The sequence below is a fragment of the Eschrichtius robustus genome, chromosome 19, assembly GCF_028021215.1.
Source record: "Eschrichtius robustus isolate mEscRob2 chromosome 19, mEscRob2.pri, whole genome shotgun sequence".
In the NCBI taxonomy this organism is placed as follows: domain Eukaryota; kingdom Metazoa; phylum Chordata; class Mammalia; order Artiodactyla; family Eschrichtiidae; genus Eschrichtius; species Eschrichtius robustus.
Genome location: NC_090842.1, coordinates 68,112,787 through 68,124,167, shown reverse-complemented (window position 1 = coordinate 68,124,167; position 11,381 = coordinate 68,112,787). Strand labels below are relative to the sequence as shown.

Here is an 11,381-nt window from a genome sequence, read left to right as displayed (position 1 = left end):
GCTAGCCAAACCCTACACTTCCAGCAGTTGGGGGCCGCAGATGCTCTTGAAGGAAAATGCAGAGAAGCATAGCAGTAAGTATGTGCATGCGCACGCGCGCGCACACGCACACACACACACACACACACGAATACCACCACCTCAGAAGGGTCAGCCAAATGCCCACCCGGGCCCCAGCTTTGAATCTCCTACCACTCTGGGTCTAGGGCTGGTGCCCAGACCATCTGATAGTCAGGTCTCCTCCAGGTGGGACCCTGAAGGAGGGATGAAGTACAGGTACATTGCCATGGTACCCAACCCACTTCAGCCTTTCAGGTGAAGAGACCCATTTGGATTCATTGACTATAGGTGTGTGGGTTTTGTTTTTTTGTGTTTTGTTTTGGTTTGCATATTTTTTGTTGGTTTTTTGTGGGGTTTTTTTTTGGTTGTTGTTTGTTTGTTTTTTGGCTGCACCACGCAGCTTGCAGGATCTTAGTTCCCCGACTAGGGATCGAATCCACTCCCCCTGAAGGACTGCCAGGAAAGTTCCCCCCCCAACCCCAACCCATAATTTTTTTTTTTTTTTAACATCTTTATTGGAGCATAATTGCTTTACAATGGTGTGTTAGTTTCTGCTTTATAACAAAGTGAATCAGTTATACATATACATTCTCTTTTTAATATGGTATAAGATGTGTGTTTAATAAACCCAAAATCTTTAGTGTTTCTCTAAAGACGACAAAGTAGGTAAATTTAGACACGTTTAGCAATGAATGTTTCAGTATTTTTATCTTAACTGGAAATGATCTGGATATTCAATGAATTCCCATCATTTAATTTAATTTAGGAAAACTCTAAAGTTTCAAGTTATCAAACATCTGGAGAAATTCATTTTAGGTAGACATACCATAAAACAATCATTTTTAAAGAATTCATGTAAAATTTTTAATCCCATTGATCTCTATTTCATTACCTATGAAAATATCATACCAAGTTAATTTTCTTGCTGACAAATTTTGTAACAAAGATAACATGAACTTACTGACTTTTAGTAAACCTAGGAACAATTAAAGTATTAATGCTGATGACCCTAAAGACATGTCTGTATTAAAGCAACAACTTAGGCTTGTTTTCATTTATTAAAGAGTAATTCTGTATCACATGATCCTTTAAACATTTGGATTACTTTTTTGTTACATTTAAAAATATCTAATTTGTAAGTGCTTACTTTTAAGTCAGTAGAGCTCTTCTATAAATTCATATTGATAATATCATCTGTAGGTAGAAACAGATCACATTTATAACATACACAAACATACATACATCCAGATAGACACAGAGATCTCATAGTTTTCCTGCTTGAGTTTTAAAAGTCCATTTTTTTTTAAGGTTTTAGTTTCTACTAATTGAGCCAAGGCTGTAGTCTCAGGCAGCGTGGGCTGCGTTTGCATTTCAAGGACATGATAAGAGTTACAACTTCAAGCCTTCTCCTAGGAGTACTTTTCTCTCTGAGGGTCAGAATTTTGAAAAGATGTTTTATCAAGCGAGCTGTGTTTACCTGTGCATGCAAAAATCAGTTTTGGAATGTCAAAAAAAATTTCATCTTGGCCAATTTAGGGTTAGGTAAGTAAGTATTGGCTCCATACCAATTGTAGAAGCCAGCCGGAGCTCCAGTGGGTGGCTGCCTGTTCAGGAGCTAGGAGGCTTTAGAAGCACAATCTCCTGCTTTCTTTTAGTTTCATTTTACTATAAGGTGCAAATCTAAATTTAAATTTCCAATTTTAAGCCACATTTTAAAAGTCAGCCAACCCATTTCACTCCAAAATTCCTTCCAGGCCTTCCTGCCTGGAACTTCCCCCAGGTCCTCTGCCTAGGAAACGTACCGGCACCCTCTTAAGACTCCCAAGTCTTAAGATAACAGCTCAAATAAAAGTCGTGGACCATCACTTAATAATAAGGAGATCCAGGTATCAGGAAAAACTCACCAAATCACCTGAAGGGTGCTGTGAAGCCAGAGGGGCTCAAGGGGCCCATACTTGTTACAAGCGTGGTCTAAAGTCGACTCCAGGTGACCTCAGGTGGGTTCTTCTGATATCCTGCTGACTACGCCAAAGCAATGTTAATGAAAATAAAAATCTATAAAAGAATAGAAAAGTTTTATTTATTATAGAAAAGAGTTGTTTTTATAAGCCAAACTGAGGGCTAACCTGGAAGCCATCTTCCCAGATTACTCTTTTGAGGAGCTGCTCCAGTTTTCAGCACAGTTTTATATATTGTCAGAACAAAGAACATTAAACAAGTCAGGGTTATACTTCTTCAATGTTTCAGGAAAAAAAAAACAGATCAGCACATACACCGAGTCAGTATGGCCTTGGCACCTGGGAAGGGAGTCTTTTATCATCAAAGGAGGGCAAGGAAGAGAGGCACTTAATTTTTAACATGGACATTCTTTACTTCTGGTCAGTGTGCCCTTAAATAATTAAAGCAGATGTACAACGTATATATGACAGGCCACAAACAGGCTATTAACGTATATATGACAGGCCACAAACAGGCTATTTTAAGTAGCGTAACATTCAAGTTAACTCAGGTATAAGCCTGAATGACTTCCCTGTATCTCAATGTGTGAACATTTCTTTTATCAACAGCCACCACAGGGCCCCGCATACTAGTGGACAGCCACCCCGGGATTTCCCCTGCAACATTCGGGATCACCCCTGGAACCTTTGGGCCCCACATGCGAGCGTACAGCCCCCACAACTTTCCATTTCGCATCCTGTATTTCCTGACATCTTGGTGCTCACAGGAGTTTCCTCGGTCTGCTGGCTGGCTCTGCCAGTTGTTGGGCTGCACCCCACAGGCCTACAAGGCCTGGACTTGCCCGGCCTCAAGACCGAAGAAAGCCCGAAGTCAGCAACAGAGACATCAATGGTTTAATGGGTTGGGGCGCTTACACGTCTGAAGCAACACCCCACCGTCTGTGGCAGACCGCAGGCAGGATATGGCATCTTCACTCCCTGGCGAGGAAGGGGAGATTGCCAGTTATGGGGGAATTAACATCAGGTGGGCTCATTGGTTACCAGGGAAACCAGCAGAGCCGCATGCCCCTCACGGCCCCTTTGATAAGAACAATCACCAGCTGGGGCTTGGGGCAAGTGTAGGAAAGTCAGTCATGTGTGTGAGTGTAGGTGATGCAGGCACTGGTCCAGCAGGGATGTAGAGAGAGCAAGAAAACAGCCACCTTGAGTGGCCTGACCATACAGTATGCCTTCTAGGATTCTGTCCTGATTCATGGATGACAATGCCACTAAGTGGGGTGAAAACTGGGGAAGATGCAGGTGTGGAGGATTAATGAAGAGCTCTGTGTAGATGTGTGAAGTCTGAAGTACTTGCTACACGTCCATTCAATGTGATTCAACGACAGTCTACCCATTCACTTACCAATTGTTTATTGAGCTTCTATTATGTACAGGGAGAATCTGGTCTGGGTCAACTGTGTGCTGGAGCATGCTAGTACCAGCTCACAAGAGCTAATTGTTAAACATTCAAGAATGTTGCAAATCAGTCATTAAGCTATCAGTAGCTTGGCATTAGCTGTGGTGAGGTTGTTTACACCATGGAAATTGGCAAATGCTATTTTTATTTTCCAGAGAGTTGATTTATCAGCACCACAGTAAACAAGCCAAAGTAATATCTACCTTCATGCAGCTTTCATTCTAGTGTCAGGGACAAATTTTAAACAAATGATTACACAATAATTAAAATTGCAATGCATATTTTGAAGAAATGAGAGTATAGAAGGAAAAATTGGTCTAAGTTGGCCAGCAGGGGGTGATAAGGAAGTGATGCTTGAACTGTGATCTGAAGGCTGAACACGTTTTAACATAGGAAATCAGGATGTGTTCTATTGATGAGGTGTCATGGTTTGATTGGCAGTATCTTTTTCTTCCTTAGTGGAGCATAAAATAATGGAGTATCTTTCAATGAATGGTGGTTTAGATTCACTAGCAGGTATTAATCTGATTCAGGAAGGGGTGTCTGAACTGGGTTTGTGGAGCCCAAAGATTCCAGGCTGGTGTTGCAGAAATAACCATGGAGATAGGAAACCACCAAGGCTCAGGGATCCCAGCCCCCGGACCCCAGCTCACACCAGAGAAGCTCTGATTTTTGTGTTTTGCTGTTCTGCTTCATATTCGTTCGGAAAAATACACGTTGAACACCTAGTGTGTGCCAGACACTATGACACACAGGGGATACAGTACTGAGGAGACCAGAGCGCTGCCCTCATGGGGATTATATCTGAAGGAAGGGGATGGGGATTCGGGGCAGAACAAACAAACTGAATAACTTAGGTAATTTCAGAAGGATGATAAATGCAATGGAGGTAACAAAACAGGATGCAGGCATGGTGAGTCACCCGGAGGGAATCTGCTTTGGATGGCAGGGCCACAGAAGGTCGTTCGGATGAGGTGACCTTGGAGCTGATAGGGAGTTGGCCACTCAAGGGTCTGGGGGTTACACCAAGCGCCTAGATGTTTTCTGCCTCAGACAGTATATCTCAGGTCATCGTGGGAGTGACACCCATCACCTTTGCTGTATTCTATTTGCTAACGTTAAATCACAGTTTCCTCCCACACAAGGGGAAGGGGTTATACCAGGATGGGACTCACTGGTGTGTGCCTGCCAACCCCAGGAATCACCAAAGGCTTGCCTGATGTGGCTGGCTGGTCACATGCCAATTTATGTCTCTCCCAGGGATTATGCATTTGATCAAGAGGTTGATGTTCTCAAGTAAAGGAGAGCTCTTCAACCCTCAAGGATATGTTGGTAGCACTGCAACCCTCTCCTAAAAACTCCCAAAGAAATGTCTCAACAAGGTAAGATTTTTTTAAAGTCCTAGAGAAATACAATCCAATCTCTATCATTAAAAAGCAGAACCCCCCCCCCCCAAAAAAAGTAGAACCCCAAATGGTTCTGGAGCAAAAATATTGGATCCTTTCTCAACCCTCTGAACTTTGGGTAGATTGCCTATCCTATCTGAATTTCATCTTCCACGTGTAAAATGAAGAGAATTTTATAAAGAGTGATAGAGATAATGTATAAAAGTGACTAGTACAGGTGGCCTGGGAAAAAGGGAAGAATTGGAAGCATGACAATAGGTGGAATAAAAAATAGCGGCTTGGGGACTTCCCTGGTGGCGCAGTGGTTAAGAATCCGCCTGCCAATGCAGGGGACAGGGTTCGAGCCCTGGTCCAGGAAGATCCCACATGCCGCGGAGCAACCAAGCCCGTGTGCCACAATGACTGAGCCTGCGCTCTAGAGCCTGCGAGCCACAGCTACTGAAGCCCGTGCACCTAGAGCCCATGATCCGCAACAAGAGAGGCCACCGCAATGAGAAGCCTGCGCACGGCAACGAAGAGCAGCCCCCTCTCGCCGCAACGAAGACCCAATGCAGCCAAAAATAAAATAAACAAATTTATTATTAAAAATGGTGGCTCATCAAGAGATCAGATGTGGAGGAGTGATTAAAAAATAGTAAATATTGTTCTCTCCATTTTTTTCTGGAGCTTTATCTGAGCTTTATCTGAGCTTTATCCATGGCAACACAGCTGGAGACAACATTTCCCAGCGTCCCTTGCAGGTCAGAGTGGCCATGTGACAAAGCACTGGCCAATGGGATGTCAGCAGAAGTGATGGGTGCAACTTCCAGGTCACATCTGAAAAGCACTCTCCTTGCCCTCTGCTTCCTCTGTCTTCCTTTCTGCAGCTGGACTGTGGATGAGTTGCTAGTGAGCCTTCTCCTACCACGTGGATAAGGAGACTGTATGGGATGGTACAGCAATGAGACGGGAGGAACCTGGTCTCAGGATGACTTTGTGGTGTAGAGACACCCATGTTTACAGGAAAGAGAAAAAAAAAACCTTCTGTATTATTTAAGCCACTGTTGTTTGGTCTGTTAAAGCAGCTGAACCCAAAACCCAACCAATACAGTGCTATCAGTTAAACATTACAGAAAGAAAAAAGTATCCCTGATGTTCTCTTAGGAAAGAGCCACATGAAGACCATGTCTCTGCAAGTACGATATGGACTATTTTTCTTCCAGAATAGTTGCTTCTTCTGATGAACTCACTGACTTGCATTTCAGACAAATATTAGATGGAAAATGTGTACCACTAAGCATTAGAATCATTTTGAGCAGGCCAAGGTGTGGTCACTTGTGGGAGGTCCATGGAAATGGATGAGCTGAGCAGAAAGTCCCCTAGTGGACTCATAACTCCAGGATACAGGGTCATTGGTGGGCTTTGGGATGAAATGACCCCTCACTACAGTTGTCGTTCAGTACCCACCAGGATACCAGAATGGATGCTCAAGTCCCATAGTCCGCCCTCCATACCCACAGGTTCTGCATTCATGGGTTCGACCAACCAGGGATTGTAAACAGAGTACATGATCCACGGTTGGTTGAATCCGCAAATGTGGAACCTGTGAATACCGAAAGTCAACTGTATTTTAAATTATTCTCTCCCTCTTTCTACCTTCCCCTGTGTATGTACAGTACCATTTGCCTAAATTAAATGCACCTTGGACACGTCTCCATTTTATCCAGCTGCCTACTGGGGCTTCCTGCATGAATCGTCATCAACGTTGTTGTCAACTTTTTGGGCCACCCAGTGTGCTCCTGGTGGTCTCTGGAGATATTAACACCTCCACTATGACCACAAGGAAAATCCTGTGAGGCTGGATTTCTGGGTCACTCCATGTCCTAAGGTGGTACCTGAAGATACAGCTTCTGCAGGGACCCCTTCATGTCCTTGTTCCTCAGGCTGTAGATAAGCAGATTTAGGGTGGGCATGAGGATGCAGCAGAAGACGGCAGCCAGGCGCCCTTGCCACGGGGAATAGCGCACGGTGGGCTGCATGTAGGCAGAGCTGCCAGTACCGTAAAACAGGAGGACGGTGGCCAGGTGGGAGGAACACGTGGAGAAGGCCTTCCAGGGGCTGGCTGCTGAGCGGATCTGAACCACCGTGGCCAAGATGCGCACATAGGACAGGACAGTGAGGCTGAAGCAGCTGATGATGACGCAACCGCTGGCTGCAAATCCCGCAATGTTGTGGACACCTGTGTTGGTTGGCACAGGCTAGGCTCATGAGTGGCGGAATGTCACAGAAGTGGTCAATCACGTTGGGGCCGCAGAAGAGCAGGGAGAAGGTGTTGGTTAGGGGAAGGCAGAGAAGAGGAGCCCGCTGCCCCAGGCCGCTGCCACGGAGGCGCAGGTCCGGGGCCTCATGGCTGCCCCATACACCAGGGGCCTGTAGGTGGCCAGACAATGGTCATAAGCCATGGAGGTGATGAGAAAACACTCTGTGGACTCCAGGCAGACAAAGGCAAAGAGTTGGGACGTGCACGCATGGAGGGAAATCTGCCCCGAGCCCAGCAGGGTGGCCACCAGGGCCTGGGGCAGGGTGGTGGACACGGATCAGATATCCACCAAGGAGAGGTGTTTGAGGAAGAAGTACATGGGCGTGTGCAGGCGGGCGTCCATCGTCACGGCTGCCACCATGGAGATGTTCCCCAGAAACGCGGCCAGGTAAACCAGAAGGAAGGCAGCAGCGCTGAGCAGCTGTATCTCAGGGACCGCTGAGAAACCCGGAGGAAGAAAACAGGCACTGCCTTGAGATTGGTCATGTTGTGTCTTCGGAAAAGCTCGTGAATGGCAGGGGATGCTCAAAAAGCAGTGCATGGGGCTTCCCTGGTGGCGCAGTGGTTAAGAATCAGCCTGCCAATGCAGGGGACACGGGTTTGAGCCCTGGTCCGGGAAGATCCCACATGCCGCAGAGCAGTGAAGCCCGTGCTCCACAACTACTGAGCCCATGCGCCACAACTACTGAAGCCCACGCACCTACAGCCGGTGCTCCACAACAAGAGAAGCCAGCGCAAAGAGAAACCACCGCAAAGAGAAGCCCGTGCACCGCAACGAAGACCCAACACAGCCTAAAATAAATAAATTTATTTTTAAAAAAAAGTAAAGGAATACTCATGACTCTCTTTATAAAGCACTTTCTCGTCTGTTGCCATGTTTAATATCCATAAGGACTAAGGACCTCCTGGGGATAGATTTCACCTCCATTTTACAGATAAGATAATGGAGGCTTATAAAGGTTGAGTATCTTGCCAATGATCAGAGATGTAGTAAGTAGTGTTAAATTTTCCGTTTCCAGTTTTGCAATTTCCCAATTGCTCCTTGCTGGCGCTCAGAACAAGAGTCAACCTACAGCAAAGTAGCATTGGCTCTAGGGGCCCTAACTGTATATTCTCTCCCCCTTTGATCAATTTATTTCTGCATGGATCATGGTCTCTACAAACCTGTTTCTTTCTTACGTAGATGGAGAGGTCTCTGGACTAGGGCAATATGTCCAGAGTGCAAAAGTTTATCCTACTGGGTTCACCTGCCAGGCAAGTCATAAGCATTGTGCTGTTTGCCATCTTCCTGACTCTCTACCTGTTGACCCTCCTGGAGAACACGCTCATCATTTCCCTTGTCTGCAGTCCTGGTGAGCTCTGAAAGCCCATGTACTTCTTCCTGGGCAACCTGAGCTGCCTGGAGACGTGCTACATGTCAGTGACCATGCCCAGCTTGCTCGTGGGGCTGAGGTCCAGTGCATGCCATGTGCCCTTCACAGCCTGCATAATTCAGCTTTTTTTTTTTTAATTGACCCTTTTATTTATTTATTTATTTTTAATTTATCTATTTATTTATTTAATTTTGGCTGTGTTGGGTCTTCGTTTCTATGCGAGGGCTTTCTCTAGTTGTGGCAAGTGGGGGCCACTCTTCATCGCGGTGCGCGGGCCTCTCACTATCGCGGCCTCTCTTGTTGCGGAGCACAGGCTCCAGACGCGCAGGCTCAGTAGTTGTGGCTCACGGGCCTAGTTGCTCCGCGGCAGGTGGGATCTTCCCAGACCAGGGCTCGAACCCGTGTCCCCTGCATTGGCAGGCAGATTCTCAACCACTGCGCCACCAGGGAAGCCCAGTTCAGCTTTTTTTATTCATCTCTCTCACCGGCACCAAGTGCACCCTCCTGGCCTCCATGACCTACGACCACTATGTGGCCGTCTGCCACCCACTACACTACCTGCTGCTCCTGAGGCCCCAGATCTGCCTGGGTTTAGCTTTGTCCTCATGGCTTGGTGGGCTGCTGGTCTCGGTGGTCAAGATATCATGCATCGCCAGCCTGTCCTACTGTGGCCCCAATGTCCTCAACCAATTTTTCTGTGATGTCTCCCCTCTGCTCAACCTGTCCTGCACCCACGTGACCCTGACGGAGCTGGTCGACTTCATCTCTGCCATGTCATCTGCGGGACCCTGCTAGTTGCTCTGGCCTCGTATGCGGCCATCAGGAGGGCTGTGCTCCAAATGCCTTCGGCTGCTGCCGGCAGCAAAACCCTCCACCTGCGCCTCCCACCTGATTGTGGTGGACATCTTCTGCTCAGTGGTTCTCTTCACGTATTACCGCCCCAGCCGTGTCGAACCCACTGACCTCAACAAGTTGCTGTCCGTCATCTACACGGTGGCCACGCCCATGTGCTGCCTGATCTAGTCTACTGCCTGCGGAACAAGGAGGTCAGCGCAGCGCTGCGGAAAACCCTCCCCCAGCGCCGAGTCTCTTCAGCGAGAACTGACATTTCCTGCTCCTGATTTTTAACACTTTCGTGGCCAAAACACGTGCACAGCTTTCAAAGGCAAATAGAAATCCGGAGGAAAATATTTGCAACATAACGTATAAAGACTTCTTTAAATAAAGGAGAAAAATATGAAGACCTCCACCGAGAGAAAAACCAAAAGGAAAATGGTCATGAACAGGAAGGCTATTGAAGGAAACATGTAAGTGGCTGATAACCTACAAAAAAGATGTGCACGCCCTCTAGTAATACAAGAAATGGAAATTTACTCCTTGCCCACTGTAAAAAAATGTATAATACAAAATTTAAGTGCAAGAATTTTTATTGCAACACTGTGAGATGTGGAATAAACATTATTTTATTGGAAATTTTTGCAAATAACTCAAATGTCCACCAACGTGAAATTATTTAAATATGTTATATTATATACATAGTGTGAAATAACAGGCATTCATTAAAGACATTAAACCGGACTTGCAGATACTGCCATGGGGAGACGGTAGGTTGTTTAGTTAAAAATGAAAGAAGCAGTATAAGAGTATGTCAAAGATTTGTAAAACAATAATAATAGACTAATTGCAGTAGTTATTTATGTTAATAACTAATAACCTAGAAAGGAATCTGAAAAGATATATATCAAAGAGTTATTAGCTATGTTTTTAGGCATGAGACCACAGGGGACTCATATTTTCTATTTTATACATTTGAATATTTTGCAATAAGCTTGTATTACCTTTATAATTGAATAAATATGCATTTTATAAGAGAAAACAAATTCAAAGAAAGACCTTCTATAGAATGACTTACTACCATACTAGCATATTTTTCATTTTTATTTTAAGTAATAAAAATTCATGTTGGGGGACTTCCCTGGCGGTTCAGTGGTTAAGACTCCGTGCTTCCGCTACCAATGGCCACATAGGAGCGACTCATAGAAATGACCTGCATAGGAATGCAGGTCAGAGCAGGCAAGCTTGAGCAGGGCCAGGAGCTCACACGAGAAGTGGTTGATTACCTGGCAAGCACAGAATTCCAAGGGCATGGTTATCACAGGGACTACAGTCAACAGGAAGCCTGAAGTCCATGAGGTCCCAGCCAACAGGCTACGAAGTCGGGGCCCCATGCATACTGAGTAGTGCAGGGGGTCACCAATGGCCACACAGCGATCATAGGCCATGGCAGCCAGCACGAGACACTCCACAACACCCAGGTACTGTCCTGCAGCCATCTGGGCCAAGCACTGTCCTAGCAAGATGATAGGGATGGTCGCCAAGCAGTTGACCAGCATCTGGGGCACACTAGATGTGGTGTAACACATGTCCAGGAAGGACAGTTTACTGAGGAAGAAGTACATGGGCGTGGAGAGCCGAGGATCGTAGTAGCAGGATAAGGCTGTTCCCAAGAAGGGTGACGACATAGGACATGAGGAACAGGCAGAAGAACATGGTCTGAACCCGTGGGTACTGGGACAGCCCAAGCAGAATGAAGTAAATCTTCTTTGTGCTATTCTAGATGTCCATGCTCCTTCTGAAACTTAGCTGGGTGGGAAAATATGGGTCATCTTGAGTGAGTTGTTCAGAAACTGACAGCTTCTTATAAGTACGGTTTGACTCTTTCAAGGCACAAACTCTAGTGGGTTCCTTGGCACTGCTGCTCAGATCACTACTCCTTTACCCTGCATTGCTATGTCCCTTGGTGGGAATGTTGCTTAATATAATCCACCA

General features: G+C 45.9%; 2 pseudogenes; one reads left to right on the top strand and one right to left on the bottom strand.

The window, feature by feature from the left end:
• Window positions 1-6,742: 6,742 nt before the first annotated feature.
• Window positions 6,743-7,720, bottom strand: LOC137752519 (olfactory receptor 9G19-like; annotated as a pseudogene).
• Window positions 7,721-8,362: 642 nt separating this feature from the next.
• Window positions 8,363-9,673, top strand: LOC137752518 (olfactory receptor 6Z7-like; annotated as a pseudogene).
• Window positions 9,674-11,381: the final 1,708 nt, after the last annotated feature.